The 12,140-nt window shown below is 46.8% G+C and overlaps 1 long non-coding RNA gene across 1 annotated transcript; it reads left to right on the forward strand.

The window, feature by feature from the left end:
• Nucleotides 1-6,523: 6,523 nt before the first annotated feature.
• LOC114224532 (uncharacterized) lies at nt 6,524-10,223 on the forward strand. Its single transcript, XR_003612392.1, has 2 exons — nt 6,524-6,639; nt 9,718-10,223. It is a non-coding gene; the product is annotated as an uncharacterized LOC114224532 (long non-coding RNA).
• The last annotated feature ends 1,917 nt before the right edge of the window (nt 10,224-12,140 follow it).

The following is a 12,140-nucleotide window of genomic DNA, read 5'->3' on the forward strand; positions in this document are numbered from 1 at the left end:
GCAGCCCACTACGGAACCCACACAGCTCTCTGCAGCATCTCTCTCTCTCTCTCTCTCTCTCTCTCTCTCTCTCTCTCACACACACACACACACACACACACACACACACACACAAAGTCCCTAACAAGTGTTGCAGGCAGCCCACTATGGAACCCGCACAGCTCTCTGCAGCAGCCACATTCATGGGGCTTCTCCTAGTGTGGGTTCCAGGTGCCTGGCATACTGCACTTTGTGACAGAAGGGACAAGCCTGGAGGCCCCCAGAGGACAAGACACTCTGCGGGCTCTCTGTCAGAGGGCACTGGGAGGAGCGCTGCTCTGCTGGCCCCTGGAGGGCACTGATCCCACCTGCAGTCATTCAGTCGTTCGGGACTGCCCACGGTTCTCCAGGCCCTGGGGTCTGAAGAGAGTGCAGCCATGATGGCATGGGCCCCCCCAGCAAGGCCTGGCAGCTCCCTTGCCGCCTCGGTCGCAGCCCCCACATGCTGTGCTCCCTTCCATCTGCCTAAAGGGCATATCTAGTTTCCAGGCTCCTCCCACCATGCCCTTTGCATCCAGGCACTCCGGTTGTCCACCTGCTGACGAGGCTCTGTGCACACATGTGCCACAGTTTTCTCTTGGTGGGAAACGTCTACTTTTCCCATCCCTGGCCCCCAGTCCTTGAGGCCCCGCCACTCACACGGCGGTTGTTCTGTGCTGTTCCTCCAAGCCTTCCATTTGCTCTCATTTCTTCGCAAATATCCAGTAGACCCTGGCACTCAGGTCCCTCGGCTGCCACTCTGCAATTTTTCTGGTTCAGTTTGTGCGCTGTAAACAAACTCCAGAAATGAGGCAAATTCCTCGATGCAAATGTCATCTAAGGCAATCTATCTCTTAAAGTCTGGCGTCTCATTTCTGAGACAGTCCTTGAAGCAGCTGCTTGAAACAGCTAAGATAATTTGTGGACCAGAAAGGCTTCCAGGGTCCCTGGGTGAGCAGGGCTGGTGTCACAGCCCGCGATCCCAAGGATCCCACGATCTGCCCAGCCTGTAGGGCCGTGCAGGACCCTCGGAGGACTCATGAGCAGTGGCTGCTTCTCCATCTGGTCAGAGAGGAGGAAGGAATAAGCAGAACTGGAGCAATTGAATGTAATGTTAATGACCACCATTTAGCTTTCTTTCTTTGGGGATAGAATTACAGCGTGAAAAGGACTCGCCCTTGTGAAAGCAGTGTGCGTGGTGGACGGCCCCTGGGGTCGGTAAGTCTGGAAGCTCTGTGGCCTGGGATGATGGCTGGGCTTGCCTAGGCCACAGGCTCTTCCTCAATTCAGGGCAGATTCTTCTGGGCCCTCCCCAAGCCACCTGCACCTGCCTGCTCTCACTGGGTGTGGACAGGGCTCAGTGACCTCGGGGAGGTGGGTTAGCCGCTGTGCATGGTGAACACCCAACAGTGACAAAGCAATTCCACTGACTGTCCCTGCCCTACTTTCTAGCTTCTGATTTGGACAAACCTATGTACAGTTTCTACTATCTTTTTTCCAGCTTGAAATATATATATATATATATATATATATATATATATATATATGCTCTGCCCTCCTCTATATATATATGCTCTGCCCAGTTTCTACTATCTTTTTTCCAGCTTGAAATATATATATATATATATATATATATATATATATATATATATATATGCTCTGCCCTCCTCTATATATATATGCTCTGCCCTCCTCCAACACCTGTTGGCTCCTCCTCACTCCACCGGCAGCCCTGGTCCTCACCCAGAAGTGGATCCCACAGTCGCTCCCCTTCCTCAGGAGGGTTTCCTGATGCCATCTCAGTTCCTACAGGATGGGGCTTCTCCCTAGCTGTGTGTGCTAAGGATTTGGCCTTTCTGCAATCCAGGACTGTTCCTGCTCCTCCCCCCGACCCAGGACCTTCCCTTCCTCCTTCAAACATTGCAAACATAGATCCCCTCCCTGCAACCTCCCCCCAAAACTGGTCCCAATTCTCAAGTTAACAATAATGAAAATAATAACAAAGTGCATTTCATGCTTACAGTGGGTGAGCCACCATGTCAAGTACATTGCTGGCGTTACTCAATTCTCACAAAACTATGAAGGGGTAGTATTTTTACCCCTTTTTACAAATGGAGAAACTGTGGCACAGAGAGGATAAGGCTTTGAAGGGCCAGAGCCAGGATCTGACCCACAGAACCAGGAAGCTCCAGAGTGTGAGCTCTGCCCAGACCATAAGGCTTCCCAGCTCCAAAAAATCCAAAGGGAGCTGGAGAGGGTGTGATTAAATAACCTCCGAAAAGTGCCATATCTTCGGTTTGCATGAATCCTGAAGTGAACACTGAGAAGTGTAGTTCGTGCACGAGCCCAGGAACCCAGCCCTTCTCCGCCTGGCCGCATCACCGCCATCTCTCACCTCTACACTCCTGGGCACCGAGGCCAGGGTTACAGTCTGGCAGTGGCTGCACAGGCCATTTGCACATCCTGGCCTGATCTTCCCTTCTTTCCCCACTTAGTTCCCACATATCCCTTCAGCCTCCTTTCATTTGTCTCCTCCCCAGGAAAGCCAACCCCAGCGCCCTGACCATGACAGAGCCGCATTCCATAAGCTCAGAGTTCCACGTACCACTCAATAGTCACACACAGGACAGTGTGATGTAATACTTATTTGGTGATTGTTGGATCACAATCTTTCTCCCCCCAACTAGGCTGTGGGGTTTATGAGCACAGAATGGTGAATCCCTAGTGGCCAGCTCTGCATCCTGGCACCTAAGCGAATGAATGAATGAATGAATGAGTGAATAAATCAAGGAATGGCCACTCATTTGTCTTTTGCACAGGGTCCCCCAGGCTGTCAGCTGCCTTTGGTGTCATCGGTTCCCTGGAAACTTCACAGAAGGTGCATGCAGCTTCCCAGCCCTTCCTATCCTCTGTAGCCCTCTCATTCTTTTGCCCATGGCTGGTCTGATTGACAGACTTGACTCTCAGTGCTGTCCTGGACATGATGATGTGGGTCATGGGCACGGTCGTATGCCCTAAAGAAGCCAAACCAGAGACCACTATAAGAGTTCAGATGACTATTTTCCGCTTCTCCTGGCTGAATTCAGCTCAGATGCACTGAGCAAGAAGAAACACCTATCACACAGCTTCATTTCATTTCCCTAATGCCAGAGAAATGCATTCAATGCACCTACTATGTGGGAGGCTTTTGAGGTTCTCTGGAGCCCCAGTGGCAGAACGGGTTGTCTCAGTCTTCAGTGAGGAGTATAGAATACGGTAGCAGTGCTCCTGTCACTTTGGATTCATGTTATGATCACAGATCACAGTTTCTAGAATTCTAAACCAGCTGATAGCTGCAAAATGCCTAAGTGGCGGCCACACAGTGTGTTTGTCATGAGCACTTCTCTAAATTGATGCACAATCCTGAAACTCTGTCTAAGCAGGATCTAATTGAAAGTTACGGCTCTCCTTTCTAGGAAAAAGGGAACCATATACACCTAAGTAATTTTGCACACAGTTTCAAAGCCTTCACAGGCCTCCAGAGGCCCATCTGCTAAGGGAAAAGGAGGACCAGGGCCTCAGGCTATCTCCTCTTCCAGCAGATTAATTTGTAAGTTATTTTTTAAGTGTTTAAACGTTAAGAGAGTTATATGTCTAGGCCAAAGTTCACTCCTCGTTAAAGTTAACCTCTGCTCACTTCCAAACGTCCTTCCATCCTCCCGGCTTGCACCAATGACAGTCACATCAGACCTCAGTCACCAGACTGGACTCTGGGGTGGGGACCACTGACGTAGTCTCTCAGAGCATGCTAGTTGGTGGCAAAGCTGAGCCCACAGAGGGACACAGTTTCTACACAAGGATCCGTAAAGATCTCTAAGATATAGTTTGTTGAAAGTTTTTGGTTTGATGTGCTTGATGGCTTTGACTGGAATTGGAGCTGTGGAGGTTGTTGGTTTCAGCTGGCCTAAGCTCATCTCACACAGGCGCATGAGATTCTTCCTGTCCTCGCCAAGAACGGCAAGGTGTTGGCAGCCCAGTCCCAGTTTTGTTTGCACAGCTGCATGACTTCCAGCTCACTACAAGCATTAAGAAAAACGGGTGACAGAAGCTCTGTCTAAGCACTAAGGGTGAAGGAGGTGGGGAAAGGTCATTTGCCTTTTAAAAACACTTTTTATCTTTAAGGCACTGTTCCTTGAAGATCTTCGTAAATCGTTTTACAATGCTTCTGGACGGCATCTTTCTTTTTTAGTGTGAGGAATTATATAAACATAAACTTCACCAGTTGAACCATGTTTAAGTGTGCACTTTGGGGCATTAAGTACATTCACAGTATTCTACAGCCATCACCACCACCCATCTCCAAAACTTTCTCAGCATTCCAAACTGAAACTCTGTACACATTAACAATAACTCCCCAATCTGCCTCCCCCAGGCACCATTCTACTTTCTGTCTCTCTGAATCTTACACTCTAGGGACCTCATCGAAATGGAAGTACACAAACTGTAGCCTTTGGGGTCTGGCTTATTTCACTTAGCACAAGTTCATCCATGTCAAAACATCTGTCAAAATGTCATTACCTTTGAAGTGTGGATAATGTTCAGTTGTATGTATATACTGGTCTTGTTTACCTATTTATCTGTTGATACATATTTGGGTTGTTTCCATCCTTTTGCTATTGGGGATATACTGCTATAAATATTGGTGTGCAGGTATCTGAGTCCTTGTTTTCACTTCTTTCAGGTATATATTTAGAAGCAGTATTGCTGGATCATATGTTAATTCTGTTTCTAATTTCTCTATATCCTCAACAATGGACTGAAGCATTTTTAAGCAAGAGATTTTTACACATACATAATCTTTTCAGCATGATGTTCTCAATAGTTTTATCAAAACTAACAATACTCTCAATAGTTTTAAAAAAATAGTTTTCAGTGTTCAGGATTTGAGTCCAAATAAAATGTCTCCAAGAAAAGCCTATCTGATAATTCATGACAGGAGATGGGAAATATACTAATAAATGACACTTTATTTTGAAAAGAGTTCAGGTTCCATTAAGAGTTAAGAATGCATATATCTTCTCATCATGAGCATCACATTCAGATAAACATAATCCAGCCCTCACATTTAGATAAATTTAATCTGGTTTTTAAATAAATCAACTTTGATTCAACATGGAATGTCAAAAAGGGTGATGCACCACTTTTATAGAACAATTTCAAATAAAACCTTCCTGTAACACTACTGCGATCTTACTTTATCACTATCAAGGATCCTATGTAAGTATTTAAAACAGCACATGAAGTATTTAGAGTGAGCTAGAAGTCTAAGTAGACATAAAAACAACATATGTGGACAAGAGCAGCTAGGATTCCGTGTTCCACGCAAGTTAGTTAGCATTCACTGCTGGAAAGACTTCTTCAGTTGGGTGTCATAACAGCTTTAGTGCTTGACCAAGTGACGAAACCAGATATGATTATCATAAATTTTATATTCAGTTCCCTTTAGAAATGGCACACAATCAGGTTCAAAGGTGGAAATTATGCCAAGCTTCTTTAAGGAACTTTTGGAAATCAATAAGGAAAAAAAAACACCAACAACCCAATACAGATTAGCAAAGAACACAAATAGACAATTCACACATAAGAGTACAAATAGTAGAGATTTCACTGACAAATGTAATAGTATAAAAACAATGACAGACCAATATCTAGAGCAGTTGGCCCAAAGGTAAACATAATGTTTGAGGCAGCACAGGTATGCATGAAAAATGCAATCTCAGGGTCAGTTAGGAAAAAAAAAAATCTATCCATGGAACTGTCCTTACCTGTTAGCTGTCCTGAAGAAGTAAAAGGGAGTGAACAATTTTCACGTAAGGGCTTTCACTGGAGTACATTTATATTACTAAAAATTGAGAAAACAACCTACTTACCCATAAGGAGAAGACTGAATAATTTACAATATACCTATGCATTGGTTCATTATGCAGTCATTGAAGTAACGTTTTAAATTATTTAATGGAACTAGTGGTAATTATTTCACAATGTATACATTTCTAAAGTTGTACACTATAAATAGAATATTGTCAGTTAAACTTGAAAAAAGCTGGAAAACGTTGGGGAAATGCTCACTATATCATAATGAGTAAATTAGATTACACTATTCTCATAAGAAATGATCTGATTTAAAAAATAAATCTATAAAACTAGACCGGAGGGAACCGTACCGAACTCTACACTGCACTGGGACCCGTGGAGACGCTCGCGACTGCCACGTCCCACCCACCCGGCCCCCGCCCCGCCCACCGCTACACCGCCCAGCCACTCACCCGGCGCCACCCGAGTCCGCCCAGCAGGCCGGGCCACGCCCCTCACGGACTCCTTGGAGCGTCGCGGAGGCGAGGGCCAGGCGGCTCACCGCCCATTGGCTGTCGGGCCATCGGCCCCGCCCCACCCCTCCGAGACCTCTCCTTTTCAGGGCTCCTCGGAGGGCAGGAGGCGGAACTGGGGCGCTGGGTCACGTGAGGCGCGCCGCCGCCGGTGTCCGCTGTCAGACGGTCTTCCACTTCGTCCTCCAGTTCGTCCTCGGTGGTCGCAGGATGATGATGTTGGTGCCATCCGTGAGACCCGGGAAGTCCCGCTAAGGTGCAGGAGCTCTGGGTTCAGAGGGCCGCTGCGGGCGAGGGCTCCCCCAGGGTACCAGCGAGGGGAGAGTAGGCCGGTCAGGGGTCGAGGCGGCTGCGGCCAGAGCCCCGCCGTGTGTGGGATCTTGGGGAGGAACGACGGCGCCACCTAGTGGGTGATTTTCCTAACGTTTGGATTCCCAGGCTCCAAAAGACAAAGTAGATGAAATGAAGCATATTTACACAGCTTGGGGGTCAGTCAAGAGTTTGAGTTTTAGCATCCGCCTGAAACTTGGGCAGATCATTAGAACTTTATTTCTCACAAGGTTAATTGGTGATTTTTAAATTTTTTAAATGTCTATTTTTTTGTGAGACCCCAGTATGTTTCAGAGAAATATCTACCTGGAGACTTCGTTGCTCCAGGTCAGACTCAGGTTGGCTGTTCTGTGGGGAGAAGTGAGGCCTCTCATCGTGGATGCCTGCAACTTGAATGCCCTTTACATCTACCTACGAAAACATACTCCTAATTCTTAAATGAGATTTTAATTGTAAAAGCAAAACATGCACACTATAAAAATGGAGAGTCTGAGAGAATATACAACACCAAATTCCTTGTTCCCACATTAAAACCCTAGAATCCAACCCCTAAGGACAGCCATCGTTAACTTATTGCCAATCCTTCCAGAAAGTCCATGCATACAGAGCAAGCGTAAAAGGAATCTCATTTTTTTTAAACACGAAAATCAATTTTCTCATCTGTAAAACGAGGTTGGAAGTAGTGCAAAACACCTTGAATAGTTCTTGGAATGTTGATTGCACTGCCTGTGATAACTATTGTTAATATTCTACAAAGATTTAAAATTTTTCTGACTACCATGCATCCCTCAGATTTCATGTCATTCATATCATGTACAGGTCTGCCTCTTGTTTTCAAGGCTGCAAAATAATCCATTCTGTGGGAATATTATAATTTACTTAATCTCTTAGTGTTGGACATTTGAGATGCTTTCACTATTATCACAGAGACTGCTATGACGAATTATCTTGTATGAAGACGTGATGTGTGTGTATGGCTATCTGCAAAATATTCATACAGTTGACCCTTGAAAAACGGGGTTAGGGACACTAGCCCCTCTGTAGTCAAAAACCCACATACAACTTTTGACTCCCCCCAAAGCTAACTGTTGTTAGCTGATAGCCTACTGTTGTTCAGAAGCCTTACTGATAACATAGTTGATTAACACATATTTTTATGTTATATGTATTATATACTATATTCTTTCAAAAGAGTAAACTAGGGAAAAAATTTACGAAAATCATAAGAGAGAATGCATTTACAGTCCTGTAATGTAAAAAATCCGTGTATAAGTGGACCCACGTGATTCAAACCCTCGTTGTTAACTGTACGTGGAAATGCAACTGCAAGGATAGGGGAGGTGGGTTTTAAATGTCACTTTCCCTCAGAAGAGCCTACACCAGTCAGCATCCCCCAAAACTGAGCAGGAATGCTCCTTTCCCTAGACCCTAGCCAACATGGAGTATAGCACAATGTTTTGGTCCATTATCACTCTGATGAATGAAAGGTAGTAGTGATTCATGTCGGTTGGACAAATTAATTGAAAGTTGCTGAATTAAAAAAAAAAGTTGCTGAACGGCCCATCACACTGTCTTACATGTTAAAAAAGATTAATTGAGGGGTACCTGGGTGGCTCTGTCGGTTACGTGTCTGACTCTTGGTTTTGGCTCAGGTCACGATCTCATTGGTTTTGAGCATGAGCCCACCCTCTGCCCCTCCCTCCACTTGAGCTCTGTCTGTCTCTAAAATAAGTCTTTAAAAAAATAAAATAAAAAGGATTAATTGACTTCCAAAAGACCTGGAGGTAGGGCACATGGGCTTTGTGGTTGGATTAGTTCTATGGTGCATCAAAGCCACCGTGCACCCAATTTCCTTTTTCCCTCTGCTCTTCAGTTATTTGCTTGGCCCAGGTCCCTGAACCTGCTACTCTTGCAGTGGCAGCAGGATTACTCTGACCGCCAGAGACCCATTAGGAAGTTTACCCAGAGATGAGCAGGGGTCCAATCCCTTAAAAATCTGTTACAAGGGGGATTCCAGGGAAACAGCTACAACATCCACTACAGCAACATGTAATTTAAAAATGAGATTAGGGGCGCCTTGGCAGTGCAGTCAGTTAAGGGTCCAACTCTTGGCTTCAGCTCAGGTCATGATCTCAGGGTTGTGAGATTGAGCCCCGCATCGGGCTCCGAGCTCAGCATGGAGTCTGCTTGAGGTTCTCTCGCCTTCTCCCTCTACCCCTCCCACTCGTGCTCACTCACTCCCTATCTCTAAACTAAATAAATAAATCTTTAAAAAAAACTTAAAAATAAAAAAAATGAGGTTGGAGTGCTTTGTCTGATCTTAATATTCATCTGTATATCTATGATGTGCATGCATGAATCTTTTTACAAGTTTTCCATTTTGCTAAGCCTTTTACTGATTTGTACAAATTATGGTAAAGGAATTGGTAAATGGTAAAGAAATTATCTTTAAATTGTTAAGAAAATATCATTGTCCTGTGACAAATATTTTCCCCCAATTTATTGGCATCATTTAGGCTCTGACAGTGGCACCTCCTTAAATTTTGCACCTTAGGCACCTCATCTTACCCAGACCCAGCCTTCTGTCTATAGGACAGAGGAACTTCCTACAGTTTTTTGTTTGCTTTTTACAAAGGAGACATGGTGCCTGAATTAGGCCAGGTTGTGGAGGAGGCAGGGCTGGTCATCCAATGCAGCATCCAATCTCTGATCTTACCCAAGATGCCAGAGCTACATGCTCTGAAAAGCAGCTCCTACCAGACGGCTCTTCCCAGTCTGAGAGAATCAACATATCTTTAAGTGATTATTGGGGGAATTTAGGATTCTGTAGTCCCGTTGCCCTGTCAAGTCTCAGCGGCAGGGTCAGACTCCTAAAGGAAGCCCTTCCCATTCTGCTCCACACCCCCCTCCCCGTGCTTTAGGAGTGAGCCTAGATTGTATTGATCAGTGACCTCAGTTCCTCACCCCACATATGACCCATGCATTTCTACTTTTTCTCTAAAAGGTGGTGTCTATTTCCAAATCTGTTGACCTTGAACTCGGCCATATGACTTGATGGAGCCAATGGAGAGTGCAGAAGTTACAATGTGCCAGTTCCAAGCCTTGGCTTCAAGGGGCCAAGCCTGCCCCTGCTTGCGCTCTTGCACCTTTGCCATCACCATGAGATCACCCCTGGGAAAGCCCACTGATCCCAGCAGGAAGATGAGGGCATGTGGATCAGAGACTTGCCAGCTAAGGTGAACCAGCTCAGCCCAGGCTAGAAGAGCACCCCTGCACACACCCTCATAACTTGCAAACTCCAATAAGATCAGCTAAGCCTCAGCCTTGTGTCACCTGAATGAAGTAAAAGCTTCTGCTGTGTGCTGCTGGGGTTGGGGGAATGTTTGTTACCCAGCATTATTGAAACCATAAGTAACTCACACAGAACCCTACAGAAATCTGTGCGGTCTTCTTCCTACTGTATTTACATAGTGATCCACCACTTCAGTCAATAAACTGCTAGCACACAGAGATCTCTCTTTGGGGACATACCTATTTCCAAAAACTAGCACAATGCACAGACACCATCTTAGCCAAATTCACAAACACTTATTCTAACCTGTGTTAGAATCTTAATAGTTTTTATAAACTTATATTTTACCTTAGTAAAGACAAAGGATGTTTTAAAATATTGCTCTGCTGCTTTGTTGAAAAAGTGCTGAAAACGTTGTTTACCCTTAACAGTAGGGGTAAAAATACTTTGCCTGGTCGTCCTTAATTTCAGAAATGATGGGGACAAGTTAAAGATGACAACCTGGACTCATATATGCAGTCCTCTGGTATTCTGCAGGACCCCCAAAGACCCCTCTCTGGCTGTTTTTGCCCCCTACCCTGGGATTGGGAGAGGTTTCTGCTCCTGAAAGAACTGCTCGGCAGGAGACTCTTAAGGATCCTGTGATCCTGCAGGCTGGATTTTGGGGACAAAACGCTGGTCACCAGTGGGCTCCCTGGACCGTACCTGACACTCCAAGGCAGATCTCCCACAGGAATTCCCGTCCACAAAACCTTAAAAGTCCATTGTGGGCTTTTAAGACACCCGAGGCCAAATTCTGTCCGTGCCTGGCCCTCTGCCTGGCCTGTTCTTTCCTCCAGCGGGGGTGGGGGGAATCCCTGGTTGGAAGAGGAGGAGGAAGAGAGCAGCCCTGAGGGCTTTTTGCTCGCCTGGGGCAGCTGAGGGCAGTCCAGGCCCCGCCCCCCACCCCCCGCTGTGTGGGCCAGCAGCTTGCAGTCAGGTGGGCACCGTCCCATCACCACTGGCTGGCTTGGAGGAAGGATGGGGCAGCCCGCAGCCAGGGTTTCTGTGCTCCACCTTGGGCTCTGAGCACCTCGTGGGCATGGCCCGGGGGCACCCTGGTGTCCAACGGGTAGGATTCCTACTCCCACGTCGCCCACTGTAACTATCACGTGCCTGCCACGTGAACAAAAACACTCGACAAGTCCTTGGTCTGCGAAATCACGGCGACCACGGCACTGACAAATAAGAACATTAAATATATAAAGGCCTCCAGCGGGAGTGAGGCTCGCCAAGTAGTGGAGTTGGGGGCAGGTCGATCTGAGGCTTGTGGCTCAAAACACGACTCAGGAAGGTGAGCAAAAACTCCAGAGGGGTGCGGGTGCAACCTGGGGACCCCTGGGAAAGATCTCCAGGCAGGAGAAACAGCGTTTGCCCGGCACCAGAGGGAGGGTGCAGGAATGACATGGCGTGGACCGCTGGGACTGCCCTTGCCACCGCCCCCCCCCCAACCTCCGCCCCATTCCAAGGGTCCAGCTGATGGTCCAGAGAACCACTGCTCTCAAAGTGCTCTAGAGTGCATGTGGAAATAGGGATCAGTCTTAGAAGGCTCATGCTGCTTCCGAGGGTTGCAGCTCCCGATGTCCAAAAATGGGAGCACCTCAGTGTCCAAGATTACGGCCTTTTCGTTATATTGCGAGAAATGCCATGAGCTGGTGCGCTCAACCACCACCAAGCTTGTTGATGTTTATTACACCAGCATGGATGAAAAGAGGGACCAGGTGGCCATAAGTGGCGGATGCCACGCTGACATGGGACAGGAGTCCCATCTCTAGACAGAAGTCCCTGGGCGAGTTTTTCAGCTCTGTGCCTTCCTGTTCATTCCATGTCAGCACAGTCCACTGCCAGCCCATGAAGCCCCCAGAAACAGATGGCCAGATGAGTGTCCTCATTGTGATCTATGGGGCAGTGTAGTTTGAGGGCTGCCCACAATGCAACTCCCACCAGACCTTTGTTTTGAAACCACTCACTTGGTCACCACACACAGATAGGTTTCACAGGGCTGCTAGAAGTGGAGCCCCACAGGGGCTCGCCCTCCGCATGGTCTGTAATATGGAGGCCCCCCCTTGCCTTGTGGTGGACAGGGCTGCTGCAGC

Source organism: Eumetopias jubatus, unplaced genomic scaffold (genome assembly GCF_037043125.1).
Source record: "Eumetopias jubatus isolate StellerSeaLion01/CBP00866 unplaced genomic scaffold, mEumJub1_p1.0 scaffold_9, whole genome shotgun sequence".
Taxonomy (NCBI): domain Eukaryota; kingdom Metazoa; phylum Chordata; class Mammalia; order Carnivora; family Otariidae; genus Eumetopias; species Eumetopias jubatus.